Source organism: Arvicanthis niloticus, chromosome 21, assembly GCF_011762505.2.
Source record: "Arvicanthis niloticus isolate mArvNil1 chromosome 21, mArvNil1.pat.X, whole genome shotgun sequence".
Lineage (NCBI taxonomy): Eukaryota > Metazoa > Chordata > Mammalia > Rodentia > Muridae > Arvicanthis > Arvicanthis niloticus.
In genome coordinates, this window is record NC_047678.1 from 44,244,969 (window position 1) to 44,253,035 (window position 8,067).

Sequence of the window (8,067 nt, forward strand, 5' to 3'; positions counted from 1 at the left end):
TTTTGATAACCCAGTGTCTCTCAGCTGCTGTTGTTCCAAATTTAGACATATTTAATCTGTTTCTGGGAGGATTTACTCTGCCTTTTTGTTTAATAATCATCAATTTTAAGGCACAGTTGGCTCTTTCTGTAACTGCTTGTCCTGTGGGATTTTGTGGTATACCAGTTACATGCTTTATACTGCAATATAGAAAGAATTATTTCATTTTATTGGATACATATAAAGGAACATTATCGGTTTTAATTTGTGCAGGTATTCTGATAATTGGCATTATTTCCAATAAGTGTGTAATAAAACAATCAGTCTTTTCAGAACTTAAAGCTGTTGCCCATTGAAACCCTGAGTATGTGTCAATGGTTTGTTGTATACACCTTTGTTTTCCAAATTCTGAAAAATGGAAAACATCTATGTGCCAGATGTCATTTATTTTGGTACCCTTAGGGTTACAAACAGCAGATAAAAGAATTTGCATAGAGAACACATAGGATTTTTTATTATTATTGCTTTTTTTGGTTTGTTGCCAAGAGATGGAAAATTTTCTTTAAACCTCTCCTATTAATATGATGTTTTTCATGAAATTTTGAGGCTTCTAACACATTCCCTTTTTGTCATTTCTCTGTCTATGACAATTGAAAGTTTTGCTGGGTATTGAAGTGGGAGTTTCTTGATATGTCATATGATGCAGATTCACACAGTGCTTTACTGAGGCAGACTTTCATGGTATTTTGCTGAGGCAAGAACCATGGGAGGAAATGTGCTATTTAGAGAGAGTATAAATAGGCCTCAATAGACAGTGATGGCTTGTTTGCATAGCTAGCCTTGCCACACTTCATTGGTCTCACGTCTTCACTGATCTTCATTTTCTTGAGAGAGGCACAGCAGAGAACTTCTCCTGGGGTTCTTGCTGGAAGATTGTAATCACCCCCAAAACTACTTCTAATCCGGTCCATATCCCTTGTCCTGTTTGCCATCTTTTCTCCCCTACCATTGGATGGTGGGCTAGAAGGGGGTGGTCAAAGCATTCTGATCCTCTCTATTTGGTGTTCTCTAAGCTTCTTGTGCATTTATGGGCATTTCCTTCTTTAAGTTATAGACATTTTCTTCTATGATTTGTGTCAAAGATATTTTCTGGGCCTTTGTATTGGGAGTTTTCTCCTCTATTTCTATTGTTCTTAGTTCTGATGTTTTGTCCAAAATTTCTTGGATATTTTGTGTTAGAAAGCTTTTAGCTTTAGCATTTTCTTTGACTGATGTGTCATTTTCTTCTATGGTATTTTCTGTGCTTGAGATTCTCACTTCTATCTCTTGTAGTCTGTTGGTAATACTTGTATCTATAGTTCCTGTCCTCTTTCCTAGGCTTTCCATCTCCAGGATTGCCTCACGTTGGGTTTTTTTATTGTTTCTATTTTCACTTTCAAGTTTTGTATCGTTTTATTTATTACGTTCATCTGTTAGATTGTAGTTTCCTGTATTTGTTTAAGGGGTTTATTCATTTACTCTTTAAAGGCCTTTATCATCTTTATAAGATTAGATTTAAGCCCGTATTCTTGTGATTCGTTGTGGTAGAATATTCTGTGCTTGCTGTAGTAGGAGGGTTGGGTTCTCGGATTGCCATATTGCCCTGACTTTTGTTGACTGTTTTCTTTATGCTGGTCTTTAGCCATCTGGTTGTCCCTAGTGTTGGCAAGCCTAGTGGTCACTGATGGGAGTAGGTCTCTGGGATTGGAGGTAGAGCTGGTTGTCCTTGGTGATAGCAGGCTTCCAGAGACACAGGCAGAGCTGGTAGACCCTGGTAGTTTCAGGCTGCTAGTTGTCCTGGGTAAGGGCGGGTCTCCAGGGATCCTGGTAGACCTGGTAGTCCCTGAAGATTTCAGGCCTCTGTTTGTCCTGCTCAGCAGCAGGCTTCCATGGATATAAGTGGAGCTGTGGCCTGGGAAATGGAGTACAAATGGGTCAAGGTGGAGCTTACTACTGCTGGGTTTACTTAGTGTGGCTGGTAGGTAGGGAAATCACCTGCCACCTACTTATTCTCTCTCACCTAGTGATCCATGATGGTTATGGGTGTCTGGGTTGTGATTCGAATTGTAGAACTAGAAGATGGAGCACAAAGGTGTCAGGGAAGACCTCACAGCTTCTGGACTTGCTGTGGACCCAGCAAACAGGAATATGGGGCTTGGGAACTCACCTGGATGCACCTAGAGATGCAGGTGGAGCTGCCTGATTAAGAGTTCGGAATTGGTCTCTCCTGATTCTTTGGTGGAATATTTTGTCCTAATGTGTATCCTAGATAATTAGTAGAATCTCTTTTCTGCATTTTTTTTTCAGGAGCAATTCGTAATCTCCAATGTGGCAAAATTCTCTTTACTTCATTTAACTTTTTTTCCCTAAGGTATCTGAATCAGCCAACAAACTATTATCCATATAATGGTAAATTATGGAATGAGGCAACCATTTACAAATTATTTTTAATGACTGCTGTACAAAGTATTGTCATAAAGTAAGGCCATTAAATATCTCTTGTAGTAAGATTTTTCCAGTGGTATGCCTTTACTGGATAATTTCTATTATAAGTAGGTACTGAGAAAAGAAACTTATTTCTATCATGCTCATATAAATGAATTGTGATAAAGCAATGTTTTAAATCATTTACTATAATAGCCAATTCCATAGGTTACAAAGAAGGCAATGAGTTTTTAGCTATAAAGAGCCTACTGGCTGAAAGATTTTCTTAATGGTTCTCAGATCTGTCAACATCCACCATTTGCCGGATTTCATATATATATATATATACATATATATATATATATGTCACAAGTTTTTATTGTATAATTTGTAACAGCTACTCAATCCTGTAAAAAAAATTTACAAATATCATCTTAATATTTACAGATGGTTCCATAAACAAAGTTTGCAAAAACAACCCCCCACAACTCCTAATTATATATGTATTTATAAAAACTTCAAGGAATATAGCTGTCACTTCTGAGAAGCAGATTCAATACTAAAATCCGACAAATGCAGAAGCTGAAGGGGAAGAAAAAAGTCGATATCAGGCTACTTGAATTTTCTTCCTCCCAAATATCTAAAACATCACATATTCCACTGTTTTCAGTGTAGCTTGTAAAACCCAAAAATTCTGTTTTCTCCTCGCTTGTGTGAAGAAAGTCCAATAGAGACTGTAATGATGACCCACAAGTTCTGTCTTCATGTGCAGGAAGATACCCAGTCCTCTTCTTATCCAATTCAGCACCCGGTTCCACATTTGCTTTCTTTTGCCCGAGTAACATTCTCACTTTCTGCTGGATCTTACCACAAGGCAAACTCTCCATATTCTCAGTGTCACACTCCTGAGGTTCCCGAGGACTGCGGGGTGGAGTTCTCGAGGTCATTGTAAGGTGCTCTTTTGATGTATTTGATGCCACCAGGTCAGAATCATGACCAATCACAACACGGAGATCCTTTTCTTGCAGATCTTGTGCTGAAAACAGTGTAGTATCTGCAGTTAATTTTGGTTGGGGTAGATTTCTTTCTGCACTGAGACAAGAAACGTGCCCACATGGCTGTGGCACACCTGCAGTAGCGCCCACTCTGTATTGTACATCATTTCTGTCTACAGTTACTCTATGTTCAGAGCCGTCGCGCATGCCTTCCCGCTTGTCACGCAGAGGCTGCTGTGCACAATCCTGCTTTGGGTCAGGCTCACGAGCATTAAACGTGCTCACTGGTTTCCCATCACATCCTTTCAATCCTGTTGAAGAATAGGCTGTGGGTTCTGAAGCAAACACAAGGTTTTCTTCAGGTTTCTGGGTTTCTTCATACTGAAAATTCTGCTCGAGCAGTTGTCCATTGCTTTCTCCCACATCCTTCTGGAAATTGGGCTCCAATCATAGCTTCTCCTTTGGTTCAGTGTTTTTCAGGACATTTGCAGAAACAGAAGAAAGGGATTCAGCACTGTATCTTATTTTTAATAGAAAAAATTGTGAGCTCCCTTTCAAAACCATGTCAGGGGGAGACTAAGTACCTTTTCTTCGTAGGCTTGTCTCTTTCATATTCCACAAAATCAAAAACTAACTTAGATACAGTGTCGTCAAGGACTTGACACTGGTTACTCTGTGCAAAGTTCCTGTTTCTCACTCAGAAGGTGAGTTTCGAGATCTTCATATTTCTGTAAGCAACATTCACAGTATCCTTTTTTTTTTTTTTTTTCTGTCTTTTCCTTCAACTGGAGTTGAACTGGGGTCCCAGATTTATCGCCATCCGAGTTAACTCTGAGTTTAGGCTGAGCCTGTTCCTGGGTTCTGGGTAACTTCTCTATGTCAAATGGACTGCATGGCTTCTGAAGAAAGTCGTTTATACAAGGCATACTGGAGAGCTGAAGGTACAATGGCCTGTAAGACCAGTTCACGTCCTCAGCCTTTAAAAAAAAGGATTCTTGGGTCTCCTTCTTGGCTTTTATATTCCAGTACCAGCTTTCCTCTCCCCTCCCCCCAGCACATCCCTCCTAGAAGGACTTGATCTCCTGAGTGCACTCAGTGCTTCTTCTTCTGTTCAGTGTAGTATCGAATGTCATCAATATGAAGAATCTTTACTCCCCATGGTAAGGCATTGGATAATATACTATTATCAGGCATAAAATCATGATCCTTGACAGCTTTTTCAGCTAACAATTTTCCTCGGCTCAAACACACTCTGTCTTGAGACTTAAAGGAACTTCCATCATGGCTGGGATAAGGAGAGGTGGTTTCTGCAGTATATACAGATTCTGGACTTGGTACAGGAGAAACTCGACCCAATGTCTGTGCATACTTTGCTTCCTTTTTGTTTGAAACAAGATGACTGATATCTTTGCTGAGAAATTCTTCAACTCACCCTCCGAGTTTCTTTGTATTTTTTTTGTAATTTCTCACATATGGTGGGAGAAGGCAAGTCAAGGTAAACTATTTTTCCCCAAAGTGTCTTATATTTGGATTTTTCCAGTCTATGATCAGCTTTCAGGGATTTTAAGGATGGTCTATTCTTTTCATTTTTGTCTTGGATGCCACACAGGAGAGATGCTTTGCTATGGATCCTCATAGTCTCGAGGTTCATGGCAGCCACCAGGCACCTACATGCTGGGTCCAGACAGACGGGGCCAGGGGTGGGAGTTGGGGTGGAGGGGAGTGCAAACACAAAGCTTCAAGGGCTCACTGTCCCTGGCCTCGGTGCCTCAGGGAAGGACCACATCCACTGGCCAGATTTTTTTTTAATAATAAATATAGGAGAATATCAAGGGCTAGTGGACTCTTCCATATACTGAGTCTCCTGCTGCTCTTACACTAGGTGTAATGTCTGTTGCTTTTCTTTTGTAATAGGCCATTGCTTTATCTGAATAGGTTTGTCAGTTTGCTATGTTAGTGGTAGGGCAGTTGGTGTTCTACCAGCAGTGGCTCTCCATACAAAGTTGAAGAGTCAGCCTCTGTTCTACTCTGTTTATGAACAGCTTGAACAGTCTGTAACTGTCTTTGATAACATCTTTTACTTTCTTTATTAAGAAAATCTCCTCCTTGGAAAATTGTTTTCCAGCCTTTTACTCTGAGGTAATGTCTGTCTTTGTCACTGAGGTACATTTCCTGTATGCAGCAAAATTCTGGGTCCTGTTTATGTATCCAGTCTGATAGTCTATGTCTTTTAAATGGGGAATTGAGTCCATTGATATTAAGAGATAATAAGGAAAAATGATTGTTGCTTCCTGTTATTTTTGTTACTAGAGGTGGATCTATGTTTGTGTAGCTATCTTCTTTTGGGTTTGTTGGAAGATTACTTTCTTGCTTTTTCTAGACTGTAGTTTCCCTCCTTGTATTGGAGTTTTCCATCAATTATCCTTTGAAGTGCTGCATTTGTGGGAAGATATTGTGTAAATTTGGTTTTGTCATGGAATATCTTGGTTTCTCCATCTATAGTGATTGAGAGTTTTGCTGGGTATAGTAGTCTGGGTTGGCATTTGTGTTCTCTTGGGGTCTGTATGACATCAGGTCAGGATCTCTGGCTTTTATAGTCTCTGGTGAGAAGTCTGGTGTAATTCTTATAGGTCTGCCTTTATATGTTACTTGACCTTTTCCCCTTACTGCTTTTAGTATTTTTCTTTGTTTTGTGCATTTGATGTTTTGATTATTATGTGACGAGAGGTCTCTCATTTCTCACTGAGGGAAAAAACCAAACAATGGGTCTTTATGAACACTCACTTCCACTTACCTTAGAGATAAATGTGATTCTTTTGAAGGCTAGCCTGGCAGTGTCCACCTTTCACGATGGTAATTTTTATACTGACATTCAATGTTGAAACATGAGTATATTCGTGTTTTGGTGTGCGCAAAGCTCTTGTTTGTAAGTACAACCATGCACAGCACACCATAGAGTTATTTCTTCTGTGAGCTTGAGGGAACACATATACACAGGAAGTGTTTCGGTCACTTGCAAAGACTCGCTCTGCCATAGGTGCACATGCTGCTGCTGATTCTGCTGTGACCCCTGGTGTAGAGAGAATATTTTGTGTATTATTTTGTGTAATATTTTGTGTATTATATGGATGTGTCGCTTGCCAATTTAAAAAAAAGAAAAGAAAATCTTCTCCTTTACAACCTGTGTCTAAAGTTGTAGGAATGATAATCTTTGTTTCCCATTGTTGCAATAGGTCTCTTCCCCATAAGTTCATGGCTATATTCGCCATATCTTCTCCTGTGCATTTAATCCATTTTAGATTTTGTTTTACCATGGACAATATACCAATCCCTAGGAGCTATGAAGCCATGCTGGATTCCAGGAATCTTGTGGTATTAAAGTCACATCCAATCCAGTATCCATTAATCCTCCAATCTCATTTCCATCTAATTGTAATTTTAATTTTAATTAAAATTTAATTTTGTCTCTTAGAATTTACAGTAGTTTGCCAAAATATCTCTTTTTTTCCTTAAAATCTTTTATTTTATTCCTAGGAGCTGCTCTATCTCTGTTATTTTATTTACATTTTGAGCAGCTCTGTTTGTCCTATAAGGCCTTAAATTTTCTAATTGCTTTTCAGAAATATTTTTCCCTGGGAACAGGAAACAAATGGCTCATGTTGTTTTTGGTCAGGACTTGATCTTTCCAGCATTAAGGAATTTCCTTGAATACCTTTGTATGACCTAAATTCATGAGCTATATGGGGAGATCTGCTATATGACCGTTCCTTCCAATAAATTGCATAGGAAACTTCCTCCCTGAATTATTACTACTATAGAAGAATTTATCCTTAGGAACTGTTTGATTACAGTCCTTTAGGGAATGACTGGATCTTTCACAGCCATATCAATGGGCATCGACTGTAATTGTTTGTCCAATTGTCATAACTGTATTGTGAGCAGTTGTGGGGTTTTTGTTGTTGTTGTTGTTTTCTCTTGTTTGTTTTTTGTTTTGGCACTTATTGTCATGGTGGAGAGTGAATGAGTACAGCCATACCCCTAAGCATTTGGTGTTTTATCTACAGTAGTTTTAATCCATTCATAAAGAGGTACAGATCTTGCCCTTAAAGATCTAATAGCATTTTTGCATTTAGCATTAGCAATTTCCAAAGCTAGAGATTCAATTAAAATTTTTCTGGCAGATGGATCTGATACTGTTCTATTCAGAGCTATAGTTAATCCTTGTAAACAGTCAGTGAAAGATTCTCTTGACACTGGGTTATCTTTGTACATGATGCAGGTCATCATTGTTCAAGCTTGTCTCAAGCATTTAAGGCTCTTGTGTGACCTTGTTCTAGAGCAGCATCCTCAAAAGTAATCTGTACTCTTAATTCAGAGTACAAACCTTCACCTAGTAATGGGCCCTTTACAATGTCAATGCCTCTAATCCTTTTTCTTTGATCCACAATTGAAGCTTCCTCTTTCTGTCATGCTAGCCACTGTAATCGAGGGCCAGGCTCTGGGATGTCTGTCATCAAGTTTCTCCAATCTTCTGGAATTATACGATTCTGTGTGTCCCAGTTATTAAGTATCTGACATATGATGAACGTAAGTCATAGCTTGTTATTGCTTCCTTAAATATTTTTAAATT

General features: G+C 38.9%; 1 pseudogene; it reads right to left on the reverse strand.

Annotated features, from left to right (window-relative positions):
- Positions 1-3,001: 3,001 nt before the first annotated feature.
- On the reverse strand, positions 3,002-5,088 carry LOC117693797 (protein DBF4 homolog A-like; annotated as a pseudogene).
- Between the last annotated feature and the right edge of the window lie 2,979 nt (positions 5,089-8,067).